Source organism: Canis lupus, chromosome 28 (assembly GCF_011100685.1).
Source record: "Canis lupus familiaris isolate Mischka breed German Shepherd chromosome 28, alternate assembly UU_Cfam_GSD_1.0, whole genome shotgun sequence".
Classification (NCBI taxonomy): Eukaryota; Metazoa; Chordata; class Mammalia; order Carnivora; family Canidae; genus Canis; species Canis lupus.
In genome coordinates this window covers 9363172-9378131 of record NC_049249.1, presented here as the reverse complement: position 1 = coordinate 9378131, position 14960 = coordinate 9363172, and the positions used below count along the sequence as shown (strand labels likewise).

The 14960-nt window shown below is 37.9% G+C and overlaps 1 protein-coding gene across 5 annotated transcripts in view; it reads right to left on the bottom strand.

Moving 5' to 3' along the window:
- ENTPD1 (ectonucleoside triphosphate diphosphohydrolase 1) overlaps window positions 1-14829 on the bottom strand; it is a 131725-nt gene extending 116896 nt beyond the window's left edge. For 2 of the 5 annotated variants that reach the window (XM_038578351.1, XM_038578345.1), the window contains exons 1-2: window positions 14621-14827; window positions 3821-3892 (exon numbers count right to left, since the gene is read on the bottom strand). The gene's annotated coding sequence lies outside the window, so the exon portion shown is untranslated. Of the gene's footprint in view, window positions 1-3820; window positions 3893-14620 lie in introns of all 5 variants that reach the window. The other 3 variants (XM_038578354.1, XM_038578353.1, XM_038578349.1) reach the window with 3 other exon arrangements.
- Window positions 14830-14960: the final 131 nt, after the last annotated feature.

Genomic DNA, 14960 nt, shown 5'->3' with positions numbered 1-14960 from the left:
GAGCCACCACCATGTATAAGGAGTGGTGAGGGCTAAACATAGGTGGGGGCCCACAAGATCTGTTACACCTTCAGTTAAAGAGGATAGCTACTGCCAGTCTGGCCTAGCAGGGAAAGAAGCTGAGGAATAAATACCTAATCTTACTCTCCCCACACTCACATCTCCTGCTGAACCTAACCAGAAGTCCACTGATGACCTTCACTCTCAAGACACAGAGCAGGGAAGAGGAGAATGAACATCAGATCTGCAGGGCCAAGAGTGTTTAGCACATCTGCCTACCACTATTTCTAAATTTCTATATTTAAAAGCACGGTTTGGCTAAAAATATTATACTATTCAACTATAAAAATACCATAAAAATATAAAAATAAAAATATTGTGATCCATTTGTATATTTGCTAAGACCAAAGAAAAGATCTTGTAAGTGGAAAGGACTTTGGAAAACTTCTGTGAGTTCAAGCAGCAGAAATGAGTTCCAGCATTACCTAAATGAATAGAAACTTCAGTCTAATAATCAGAAATGATGCCACTTTAAACAAGTCACTTAGTTCGTACTGTTTCCTTGTTAGGTCATAAATCTAACAAAGCTATTGTAAGAATCAAAAGAATGTGAAATGCTCTGTAGTTAAAAGGTTATTATAATAATGAATGTGAGGTGTCAGTATACCCATACTGTTCCAGACAGATGAGAAGCAATGCCATTTCTAAACTAATTCAGGAAGGAAAGGCCACTACTTTGTTTCACTATGTTTTTTTAATTAGGAAGACATTTACACAAATATCTGCTACCATGGTATTTTTTAAATGAGAAAGGGCATAAATAAATAACATGTATTTATATATAATTATTTTCTTACCACTAATCCCTTCTCAAAAAACGATTTCAATTAATTGCATATCAGTTTCTAACAAATAGTCATTTATTTCCCTAGTTATTTTCTTTTATTTTTGACAGTGTGCTTCACTTTTAACAACTTCCTCTTTTGGGTAGCCCCGGTGGTGGTGCAGCGATTTGGCGCCGCCTGCAGCCTGGGGTGTGATCCTGGGGACCCTGGATCGAGTCCCTCCTCAGGCTCTCTGCATGGAGCCTGCTTCTTCCTCTGCCTGTGTCTCTGCCTCTCATTCTCTCTCTGTGTCCCTATAAATAAATAAACAAAATCTTAAAAAAAAAAAAAAAAAAAACCTTCCTCTTTTATCCTTATTTGATTCAACATTTCTGATGATCCAGTAATTATGTGCAAGATCACAATTCTTTGTCCTTTCTCTTTTTAACTTCCCTTCTAATGTAGGAAATAAGCCTCATGACAGGATACTGCTAGGTTACAGTAAGGAATGCTGGGCAGAACGTCTATGTGAAATGACTACATCCAAGGAATTAATAAAATTATAGCTATTGTTCCTTAATGGGGATTTCAGAGTTTCTGCCTTGTTAGGATATCGCTAACCCAGAGAAATGTAGTGAAAAAAAGACAATATTTCCTTTAGGGCTATCACACTGTTAATGCCTTAAGATTCCAAACAGTATAGCAGTGCAGTCCCTCATTTGGCCAGCCTAAAATGATACACAAAAGGAACTTTGGGGGAGAGGAGATGATTTGTTTTTAAATGTACTACCACTCAGACAATGCATTTGTCAGTTCTTACCCATGGGAGAAGGTAGAGGAAGATGGAGACAAATGTTTCATTAAGGAAACAAAAGAAGATATTTCATAACAGTTAACATAAAGGTGTCATTCTTACTGTTGACTCTATTGTTTTAAGTCTTTGTGAGGGTGGGAGCTAGAAGATTTAAAAATATAGGGAAGGAAAAGGCTTTACCCTTTTCCTTAAAACAAATCTACTCTTTTTAATTAACTTTCTGGCTGTTATCTCTTTGCTTCACACCAGGAACTTTGTAATACCCCATTATCACACCATCTTGAGGAAACAGTACCGCCCTCCTGAACTCTGGTGAGAAGCCTAACAGCTGGGGACTGAAGAAAGTTTTTACATAGATCCTCCTCCCAGTAAGGCTAAGGGAAACAAAATTTTTAAACTCTAGCATATGACAAGCCATCTTCCATGTAGGTAATTTTGATTGTTCATATTTGTATTTCTCTGAAATAGTATTGGTACGAATGTCATTTAAAATGCTAGAATATCCAATATATGTTTAGAAAGAGAGAGAAAGAGAGCAAGGGAGGGAGGGAGAGAGAAGAGAGAAATACTGAAGTAGAACTGAGGAACTTAAATAAAATTAAATATATTCAGTGGTTGATAGCCTTAGTAAGCGACTATTTTTATATTCCTAAACTTGCTATAGATTGCTCTGGTTTATAATACCTAATAACAAATAAAACTTACATTAGGATTTTTAAAAATTGTGGGGGGGTGTTATAGAATGGATACAATTTACACATAGTGCTTATATAAATTCTCTAATATTTATACAACTGACACTCCAAATATGGACATTTTAAATTTGTTTGGGTTTTGGACTGCTAAGAGTAATCAAATAAATAGATAATGTTACTTTGGTGTTATTTTTACAGTACTGCTGTTGACACAAAATGAACAAACCTTTTAGAATCTCTAAAAAGAAAGTTTTATTTGAGTTAGGACAGATGCCCAGGGAACACTCTTCACAGGGAAGAAAGTGCTCTAGAGAGTGAATAGTTTTTGCAGGGTCAGGTCCTTTTATACAACCTGTAAAAGCTTATAAGATTATAGATTAACATATAGGCAAGAATCACAAACTTTAACAAGGAATGCAGAGGGGAGGAGTGTTGATCAACATCTTAAGGACAAGACAGTTTTGCTTTAGGCTATTCATTTACAAAGCAGGTGACTAATGTATGCTTGGTGGGCCATAAGTCAGGCTTTTGATTTAAACAAAGTTTATGGGGATGCCTGGGTGATTCAGTGGTTGAGCGCGACTGCCTTCCAGCTCAGGGCGTGATCAGGCGTGGTGATCAAGACGCGATTGAGTCCCACATCCAGCTCCTTGCATGGAGCCTACTTCTCCCTCTGCCTGTCTCTCTCTCTCTCTCTCTTTCTCTCACTCTCTCTGGGTCTCTCATGAATGAATAAATAAAATCTTTAAAAAATAATAAACAAAGTGTATGTACTCTCATACTGACTTAGAAAGAAATCTAAGATGGCTTTCCTTAGATATCAAGCTTTAGAGAGATCTTGAATCATCTCTAGACTGAATTCTGACTACAATTCTCAGATATGGAGAGGAAATTTCCAGAAAGTAAATTTAAATGGAGGCTTCATTTTTTGGAGGTTGTGTAGGCTCACTGATACAAGAGTTTCTCTTGGTTAAACTAGTCCGTTTTTCTCCCTTGAACAAATAAGAAATTTCAATGTACCAAAACTATTACTCAAATCTAAAGGTCAGGAAACATTGTGAGTACAAGTGTGATCACATCTCCAGATGTTGAAGCTCCATGTTTTACCCAAATCCCACCATTTGACTGGATTTGCTGGACTAACACCATAGGGGACAAATTGGCATCCTATCAATTTCTGAACCTGAACTGGGCCATAATTTACTGTGGAAACACTGTTGAAGGAGTTTCATGTTCTTGGAGACTTCCTGGATTATAAACTCTGACCTAGAGCTAGCAGTTAGAGTGACCAGGCAGACAAAATTTAAAAGTTCATGCTCCCAGAGAAGTCACACCACTTTCCAACCCAGGTAAGGGGCCCGTGCCCTCTTCCTACATCTTACAGGGACCCATAAACCAGAAACCCAAAATTATGAATTTAGTGAAAATCACATGGACATTTCTGTCACTCAGGAAAGCAGGCTCAGTGATAGCACCGGGAAACTCACAATGTTACATATCTGCTGCTGTGATTCACACCGTTCAGGCTCCAGAAAAAAAGCTCTGTCATATCTCTTGCCCTGTAGACATGGAAGAAAAGATGACTGTATCCAAGTGAAGAATTGAAGATTGAGGCATTACTCAAATCAGAAATGGTTATTGTTTCAGACTGTGGGGAGAATTTCAGTTGGAGAAATAATTAGGAAAAAAAATTAGATCATCATTTCTTTCCTCTCAAATACAATGACTACAGTAGAGTTTTTGAATAGTGAAATATTTGCCAGTAGAGCAAAGTGTTCATTTTCTTGAACTCCTTATATCCACTATTCAAAATTTATCACAGTTTTTACAACAGTTGCATGTGGCAACTAAGGAACAATTTGTGATATTAAACAATTAAATCTAAATTTGTATACATGTAAGTCTAGATGTAACATATATGAGACACAGAACCTATTCTCATTGACAACTAAAATTATAAATAGTTTCAGGTTTATAAAAATACACAAGACCTAATTAAGTTTTTAAAAACTGAATTAAAAACAAAAAAAAAAGAGTTCTAATTAGTACATAAGTATAGATAAACCACAAAAATATGTTATGATTCAAATAGCTGGTGTCATTTTTGTGGAAGGCCATGCTTATTTTATTAACCTATACAGTGCATAAAATGTAAGTCTAGAATTTAACATCCTAAACTTTTCTAGAAATCAATAAAAAATACAAATAACATATATTAATAAGGTCAGAAACCCAATTCAATTATCTTTATTTTAAAGATAGGTTCTTAAAAAAGATCCTTTGGATCACGACCTGAGCCAAAGACAGACGTTCAACCACTGAACGACCAGGTGCCCCCAATTCAATTACCTTAAACAACAAAGGGACTTTATTGGCTCACAAAACTTTAAAGTTCAGAAGCAGGGGAGGCTTTAGGCACAGCTGGATCTAGGGCCTCCAGAAAAATGACAACAGGACAACAGTTCTCATTGCTTTCTGCTAGCCGCTTGAGTTTCTCCTTAGACTCTGCACGTGGCACAAAATTCAGGCTTACATAGTCCTTAGTTTGTGGGATCTCTGCAGAAGCTTCTTTCCAATAGTCCCCATGGAAGTTCTGTTGAAAGTTCTTTTTAGCCTGTCTTGAATAACATGCCTGCCTGTTCTTTCATCACTGTGGCTAAGGAGCTGCAGGACTCAGGAAGGCCAGGCCTGGTCATGTACTCATCATCTAAGACACAGGGAATGGGTTCCCCATAATAAATAAGAATTCTGTTACCAGATATGGGGAAAGAGATGCTGAACAAAAAACAATATATATCCATAAATAATCCAATAGAAAACTATTATAGGTAAAGGATACAATCAATCTCGATAAATCTATAGATGGCCAATAAATATGAAAATAACTTTGACCTCACCATGAACCAGGGAAATACAAGATGATTCTTTTTTTCCTTTTTGTCCATCAGAGAAAACTATCAAATGTAGGTGAGGTTTATGGAGAAATGAGCACTTACCATATAATTGGTGAAAGTAGAAAGTTAGGCAGACTTTTTGGAAAGCTAGGATGGATCTATCAGAAGGCACATCCTTTGACCCAACAATTTCCCTTATGCAACTCCATCCAAAGAAATTCACACTCATGCCCACAAATATATGAAAAAGATATTTACTTTGGCAATGTAATAGCAAGAGAAAAAATAAGGGAACAGTTAAATATTGGGTTTTTCGTTTTACTGAATCCTATTTAAAAAAAAAAAAACAAAGCAAGCTGTAAAAAAGAAAAACAAGCTGTGAAACAGTACATATATATGGTCCTATTTATATATAAATAGCACTTATATAAGTATGTATATTTATATGGAAATGTAAGGAAGAGGACTAGGTGGATGTACATAAAACGGTGGGTGGTGGAATGTGATGGGAAGCAATGAAGAAGAGTGTCTCTCTTTGCTCTTATACTTGTGTACCATTTAAGTTTTGTACAATGAAATGGTAGTCATTTATACTTTCATAACTAAAAAAAGAAAAAATAGGCAAATGCAACTTACAATAGAAAATGCAAGTGGTCAATAAACATATGAAAAGATGTTCCTCCTTATCAGTAATCAAAGAAAAGAAAGATAAACATTGTCTGAATGGCAAGATTATTTAAGAATTCAGGAATGGTAGGAGTGTAGGCAAAGGGGCACTCTATTGATGGGGCTGTAAGTTAGTATCTTTTCGGTGGTATTTCTCAAAATGTTAAATGTGCTCATTCCATAACCCAATAAATCTATTTCTAGTTATTTATACTATAGAAATACCCACACAGGCAGCAAAATATATCTATAAGGATGTTAATTATACCTATATCTATAATTTAAAAAATTGTAAAGAACCTAATTATCCATCAATAAGGGATTGGTTAAATAAATTACAGTATATTCGTGCAAGGAATAGTATGTAGCCATAACCAGCAATGTCTACCTACATCAAAGTGAAATGTAGGGGAGGCAAAGTGAAAATACCTAGTGTCTTTTATAAAATTCTTTCTCCTACATATGAAGGAAATTCAGAGGTAGGAGTCCTAGGCAGGCTTGAAGTTTCCATGGCTGTCAGAAATCCAAATTTCTTCCATGTTGCTATTTACCTTTGAGCATGTTGAGCATGTCTTCTTATGTTTTAAAATGACAGCTCAAGCTTCCAGCCATCTCAAAATTTAAGCAGCAGGATGTAGAAGGGAAGAAAAAGAGGAATAGCCTTCTTTTCTCAAGAGATTTCCCCCAAAGTCCCATCTGTTCTTTAATGTATATCTCATTGGTCAGGACTATATGCACAGCCCCACTTAGCTGCAAAGGAGGCTGGGAATCGTCATCTTTTAGCTACATTGTGCTCAGTAAAAAACTGGGGCTCTGTGCATCTGAGGGAGAAGGAAGAACGAATAGTAGTCATCAATTAGGAGTCTCTGCCTAGAAGAAACCTTACACAGAGACAGACTGGAGAAAAGACGGAACTACAGGCAGTCTCCAGAGGATGAAATGACATGGAAATGGAAAAAAAAAAAAAAAAAGAAGTAGATGCCCCTTTTATATTAAAGAAAAACATAGTATCACAAATGCATATCTATTTAGAAACGTCTAAGTAGTATAGTGCTTGTGATTAATACAAACAGTTAAAGGTTTTTTCTTAAAATTTTCAAAGTGAAAACATTATTTCTTCCCTCTACAATGTGTTGCATTGTTTATTAATCTCTTTCTTCATAAGCGAGGAAATTAATTCCTCCAGAGCTACGAAACTTTCATTTTCTGTTAGGTATGTAGGCACTATTTATTCGATTTACTTGGATAAATACTGTGAACCACTGTTTAAACTAGAGTTATTTTAATCATGGTTATAATAAAAATTAGTAATGGTTAAAAAAAATGGATCCTGGGGAGATGAAGTGGAAGGGAGGAGGAAATGGTTATGAAAAAACAAAAGGAGGGATCTTTGAGTTAATGGAACTGCTCTGTGGTGGTGGACACATGAAACACATGTATGATAAAACTGTATAGAACTAAATTTATGTCCTATAACTTCATGTGAATCTACACTTGTCACAAAATTAAAATTTTTTTAAAGTGTCAGTTGATGAAAATGATACAAAACATATTCATAGCTAATTTTTTTAAAACTTATCAATTTTAATGAGATACTATTTAAGCAATCTTTTTCTTTATGATAAGTTATTTTTCTGCCCAGTTTTTTTTTAAAGATTTATTTATTTATTTATTTATTTATTTATTTATTTATTTATTTGAGAGAGTGTACATGAGCAGGGGGAGGGGCAGAGGGAGAGAGAGAGAATCTCAAGCAGACTCCTCACTGAGTGGGGAACCAGAGGCAGGGCTCTATCCCTGGACCCTGAGATCATTACCTGGCAACTGCACTGTAGTATCATTTTTGTCATAGATCAAGTCATAGATCTGTTTCTGGACTCCATTCTTTCCCATTAGTCTATCTTACAGCCAAAGCCATACCATTCTATTCTAAAAATTATTTTATCTTAATAATAAGAGATAATATATAGTAGGAATAGGCCCTCCAACTTTGTTCTTCAAGATTCTCTTGTTTATTCTTGGTCTTTTGCAATTATATATAGCATTTGAAATCAGCTTGTTGATTTTTACCAGAAAATGATGAGATTTTTACTAGGATTTCAATGAATCTATACATCAATTTGGGAAGAACTGACATGTTTCCATTCTTAAGTCTTCCTTGCCATTAATTTGATGTAGCTCTCCACTTATTTAGGTTTTATTTAATTCCTCTCAGAAATCATATATAGTTTGGTATGCAGAGATCTTGCACTATCATAGATTTATTCCTAGTAGGTCTTTAATTTTTTGTTATTATAAATTTTCCCATCTATAATTCTAGATGAAGGGATCCCTGGGTGGCGCAGCAGTTTAGCGCCTGCCTTTGGCCCAGGGTGCGATCCTGGAGACCCGGGATCGAACCACGTCGGGCTCCCGGTGCATTGACCCTGCTTCTCTCTCTGCCTCTCTCTCTCTTTCTGTGACTATCATAAATAAATAAAAATTAAAACAAAATTAATCTTTAAAATTCTAGATGATATTTATAATGAAATTGAGTTTATATACTGACCTTCTGTTTATCTTTCTCATTGCTCTTAAGCTATTCCTGCACTTCTGTACTTCCATCTGGGATCATTTTTCCTTTAGCCTGAATAACACACAATTCTTTGTGTGGGTTTGTTGGTGGTGATCTTCTATCTCAATGCTTGTTTTCTAAACGCATTTTTATCTTATCTTCATTTCTGAAGGATATTTTGCTAGGTATAGAATTATAGGGTAGCTCCTTCTAAGACATTACTCAACTTTTTTTTTTTAAGATTTTATTTATTTATTCATGAAAATACACAAAGAGGAGAGAGAGAGAGGCAGAGACACACGCAGAGGAAGAAGTAGGCTCCATGCAGGGAGCTCGACGTGGGACTCAATCCGGGGTCTCCAGGATCAGGCCCTGGGCAGGAGGGCGATGCTTAAACCGCTGAGCCACCAGGGCTGCCCACATTACTCAACTTTTTATGGCTTTCCTCATTTCTGTTAAAAAGCCATTTTCGAGTCTTATTATTCTCTTTGGAAGGTAATAGTGTCTTTTTAACCTATATATTTAATAGATTTTCTCTTTTTCACTCTGCCTTGAGGGTTTGTGAAGGAGGAACGGTGCATGTGCAGCTTGACAAGGTAAGTTAATATCAGTCTTCAAGACGTAAAATCTCTCTCTTCCTCCCAGGTATCAAAAGCCATCACAGGGATCCCTGGGTGGTGCAGCAGTTTGGCGCCTGCCTTTGGCCCAGGGCGCGATCCCGGAGACCCGGGATCGAGTCCCACGTCGGGCTCCATGGTGCATGGAGCCTGCTTCTCCCTCTGCCTGAGTCTCTGCCTCTCTCTCTCTCTGTGACTATCATAAATAAATAAAAAATTAAAAAAAAAAAAGCCATCACAGCTTTTCAGCAAAAGTACCTCTATGGACTGCCCCTGTCCCCTTTAAGACCAAGTTCTTTTGCTACCCACTGCATGCACAAGTGGGAGTAAGGTTGAGAGGCTGACCTGTTTCTTCCTATAGCAGTACCTCAATCAATAACTCACACATTGTCCAAAGACCCTACTCATGCCGATAGTTCTTTTCTGTGTACTTAGAACACCCCCAAGAGCCAGCTGCATTTCTGCACTAAGCCTCTGTTATGCAACTTTTGTTTGTCTACCTTCAATCCAATCCCACCTGGTTCCTATTTTTCAAGGATTCTCACAATGTCTGGTCCATTGAGAGCACCCCTTCATGTTTTTCAACATTCAGGTATGTGCATGGATGCACATGAATTTTTATATTTGTATAAATTTTTTGTAATTTTTAGATTTGGAAAAGATGGGAGGAATTGGGAGATCTAGAACTTATTCTCAGTTGGCCATCCTGATTCAATCTCAGTTAAAATTTTAAGCATATATTGAACTCTTTTAATACCAAGCAAGAACAGCTGCTAGTAACATATGATCTAATTTGGAAATCTCTGCTTATAAAGTGATGTCATATTAAATTATTGCAATTTAAGACTTGGTTCCTATGTTAAAACTGGCATCTGTATGACACATGTGAATAAACTTCATTCTCTTTCATCGAAATTACCTTTTAGATTTTAATATTATATCTCAAAAGTTAAGAGTTCTGTATTACAGATTCCTACAAACACATAACAGTAACAACAGAAATAGTATTTTTGTTCAACTATAACAAAACTGAGGGGGAAAGTAACTGTTTTTTTCAAAATTTGTTAAGTGCTAAAATTAAAAATAAGAAAAAGTAATTCAGAAAGATGGGATGCCTGGGTGGCTCAGCGGTTGAGCATCTGCCTTCGGCTCAGGGTGTGATCCCAGGATCCGGAATCAAGTCCCACATCGGGCTCCTTGTGGGAAGCCTGCTTCTCACTCTGCCTCTCTCTCTCTCTCTCTCTCTCTCTCTGTCTCTCATGAATAAATAAATTCTAAAAAATATTTTCAAAAAAAGTAATTCAGAAAGATCCTGAGAAAATTAACAAGGCAGGAAACTACATATGTTGGAGAGGATGTGGAGAAAGGGGAACTCTCTTGCACTGTTAGTGAGAATGTGAACTGGTACAGCCACTCTGGAAAACTGTGTGGATGTTCCTCAAAGAGTTAAAAATAGATCTGCCCTACGACCCAGCAATTGCACTGCTGGGGATTTACCCCAAAGATACAGATGCAATGAAACGCCGGGACACCTGCACCCCGATTTTTATAGCAGCAATGTCCACAATAGCCAAACTGTGGAAGGAGCCTCGCTGTCCATCGAAAGATGAATGGATAAAGAAGATGTGGTTTATGTATACAATGCAATATTACTCAGCCATTAGAAATGACAAATACCCACCATTTGCTTCGACGTGGATGGAACTGGAGGGTATTATGCTGAGTGAAGTAAGTCAATCGGAGAAGGACAAACATTATATGGCCTCATTCATTTGGGGAATATAAATAATAGTGAAAGGGAATAGAGGGGAAGGGAGAAGAAATGGGTAGGAAATATCAGAAAGGGAGACAGAACATGGAAGACTCCTAACTCTGGGAAACAAACTAGGAGTGGTGGAAGGGGAGGAGGGCAGGGGGTGGAGGTGACTGGGTGGTGGGCACTGAGGGGGGCACTTGACGGGATGAGCACTGGGTGTTATTCTGTATGTTGGCAAATTGAACACCAATAAAAATAAATTTATTATTAAAAAATAAAAAAAAAACAAACTCAACAGCAAAGAAACAAACAATCCAATGATGAAATGGGCAAAAGACATGAACAGAAATTTCACAGAGGAAGGCATAGACATGGCCAACAAGCACATGAGGAAATGCTCCGCATCACTTGCCATCAGGGAAATACAAATCAAAACCACAATGAGATACCACCTCACACCAGTGAGAATGGGGAAAATTAACAAAGCAGGAAGCCACAAATATTGGAGAGGATGTGGAGAATTGGGAACCCTCCTGCACTGTTGGTGGGAATGTGAACTGGTGCAGCCACTCTGGAAAACTGTGTGGAGGTTCCTCAAAGAGTTAAAAATAGATCGGCCCTAGACCCAGCACTTGCACTGCTGGGGATTTACCCCAAAGATACAGATGCAGTGAAACGCCGGGACACCTGCACCCCGATGTTTATTTTTTTTTAAGATTTTATTTATTTATTAATGAGAGACACACACACAGAGAGAGAGAGAGAGAGAGAGAGAGAGAAAGAGAGAGAGAGGCAGAGACACAGGCAGAGGGAGAAGCAGGCTCCATGCAGGGAGCCCGACGTGGGACTTGATCCCCGGTCTCCAGGATCACACCCTGGGCCAAAGGCAGGCGCTTAACCGCTGAGCCACCCAGGGATTCCCTGCACCCCAATGTTTATAAGCAGCAATGTCCACAATAGCCAAACTGTGGAAGGAGCCTCTCTGTCCATCGAAAGATGAATAGATAAAGAAGATGTGGTTTATGTATACAATAGAATATTCCTCAGCCATTAGAAACGACAAATACCCACCATTTGCTTCGACATGGATGGAACTGGAGGGTATTTTGCTGAGTGAAATAAGTCAATTGGAGAAGGACAAACATTATATGGTCTCATTCATTTGGGGAATATAAAAAATAGTGAGAGGGCATAAGGGGAAAGGAGAAAAAATGAGTGGGAAATATCAGAAAGGCAGGCAGAACATGAAAGACTCCTAACTCTGGGAAATGAACTAGGGGTGGTGGAAGGGGAGGTGGGCAGGAGGTGGGGGTGACTGGGTGACGGGCACTGAGGTGGACACTTGACGGGATGAGCACTGGGTGTTATTCTATATGTTGGCAAATTGAACACCAATAAAAAATAAATTTAAATTAAAAAAAGAAAGATGAATGGATAAAGAAGATGTGGTTTAATGTATACAATGCAATATTACTCAGCCATTAGAAACGACAAATACCCACCATTTGCTTCGACATGGATGGAACTGGAGGGTATTTTGCTGAGTGAAGTAAGTCAATCGGAGAAGGACAAACATTATATGGTCTCATTCATTTGGGGAATATAAAAAATAGTGAAAGGGAATAAAGGGGAAAGGAGAAAAAATGAGTGGGAAATATCAGAAAGGGAGACAGAACATGAGAAACTCCTAACTCTGGGAAACAAACTAGGGGTGGTGGGCGGGGAGGTGGGCGGGGAGTGGGGGTGATAGGCACTGAGGGGGGCACTTGACAGGATGAGCACTGGGTGTTATTCTATATGTTGGCAAATTGAACACCAATAAAAAATAAATAAAAAAAAAGAAAGATCCTGAGAGACAAAAAAGAAAGATCCTGAGATGTTATTTCCCTGTACTCAACCCCAGAATTACTTCAATCAACAGACTCATTTACCAACATTACCAACATAAATTCAGGAATAATTATCATTTATTTACCATTGATTGTTACAGTGTAAATTCCAAATTTTCAAATCTAAAATAGCTGAGTGAAGTAAGCCAGTCGGAGAAGGACAAACATTATATGTTCTCATTCATTTGGGGAATATAAATAATAGTGAAAGGGAATATAAGGGAAGGGGGAAGAAATGTGTGGGAAATATCAGAAAGGGAGACAGAACGTAAAGACTCCTAACTCTGGGAAATGAACTAGGGGTGTTGGAAGGGGAGGAGGGCGGGGGGTGGGAGTGAATGGGTGACGGGCACTGGGTGTTATTCTGTATGTTAGTAAATTGAACACCAATAAAAAAAAATCTAAAATAATTTCCAGTTGTTTGCACAATAGAAATTTTATATAAATAAATGCAGTCCTGAAATAATATAAACTCTAAATATTCTTGAGTTTAACCTAAAGAGTTCAACAAAACATTCTTTTGAAAAATATTTAATGCACATCTAACATGTCCTAGGTATTGTTCAAGGCACAGGATGTATCAGTGAACAAAACAGACAAAATCTTCTGATTTATGGAGTTCATATTCTAGTAAATACATATAATTTGAGTAATCTGAACTTGGTCCTTTCCTACAAAAATTACTAATAAGGTAGATAAATGTTTTATGCCCACACACAAATATATGTATTTCTTATAGCAGTCCATCACACAACCGTATGGAAATATCTTTGTCTTCCAGCTATAAAATAAATAAGTCACAGGCATGAAAAGTATAGCATAGGGAATATAGTCAATATTATCATTATAATGTTGTTGGGTGACAGATGGTGATTATACTTAGCATAGTGAGGATGGGGTAATATACAGAATTGTTGAATCAATATGTTGTACACCTGAAACATTTATGTTAATCATACTTCAATAAAAATCAAATAGATAAATAAATAAAATGTGTTTGAGAACACTTGTAACACAGAGATACATTTAACTACTGATTTCAAAACATTACAAGTCAATACCTTGTCAGAGAATGTGAAAAAGGACAGAGGTCCTAAAATTTATCTGCCTAAGTGATTCACTGGGAAAAGGAGGTATCAGCTAGATTTCAGATAAGCATACCAGATTTTAGACAACTCCTACCAGATCTCAATTTATTTCTCTGAATTAGGCAACTGAAATCATACAGATGTCAGACCTATGCAGACCGAGGAAAATACTGGGTCTATCTGGAGCAAGATTTTGATCATCCAGAGTTTGCTGTCCAATATGGTAGCTGCTAGTCACATGTAGTTATTTAACTTTAATTACCTAAAAATTTAAAATTCAGCTCCCTAGTCACAGTAGCCACACAGCCCGTGGCTGTCATGCTGAACAGAGCAGACAAGCAACATTTCCCACACTGCAGAAAGCTCTCTTAGACAGTGCTGCTCCAGAAAATGCCGCCACTCCTGGGAAAGACGAAAACCTCCCGAAAAGGGTTACAACAGGTGGCGATTTATAATAGCAAGAGGATAAGTTTTATTCTTGATGCTTTGGCTATTTCCATTCCTGTGTCTTATTTTCCCTTCAGCTCCTAGAAAACCTATCTCTCCTTTCCTTACTCCTTGTCTCCCTAGCTTCTCACATGTTTTCTCACCCCATTTGTCATCACTTCTCTATTTTCTGTAATAACAACTATGCAGTCCACAGTTAATGATTGCAGCATATGTTTTTAAATATTACTCGATGTTAAAATTTAAGAAACCTAATCTGTTTCCAAAAGAATACAATATTTAGAGGGGACTTTCTTTTTTTTTTTTTTTTTTTAAGATGTATATGACCTGTGTATTTTCCTCCCTGAGGTCATTATCCTTCCTTAGAGTTTCTCACCTTTAGAATCCGGGGTAGAAAAGATATGCAATTCTCGTTCCAGCCTCTGGGGTTTCCCTGTGCGGAGGCAGAGCGCGGTCCCTTGGGCCAGGAAGCCGGCGTGTGCACGCTCCGCTGCACCTGTTGTTCCGCGGACCTTCTACTGTCATCTAGCGGAGAGAAGGGGCAAGGGCTCTTCCGCGAGTTAGGCCGTTACCAAGCGACGGAGGCGCGGCGCCGCCTGGCCTAAGGAGGAGGGCGCACACTAAAAGATGCTGGAAAGAGCTGTAACAACGCCGCTTCCTATTGGCTGAAGAGCTCTCGGCCGTCGCTCTGAGCCAATGAGCGGATGCATGCGGAT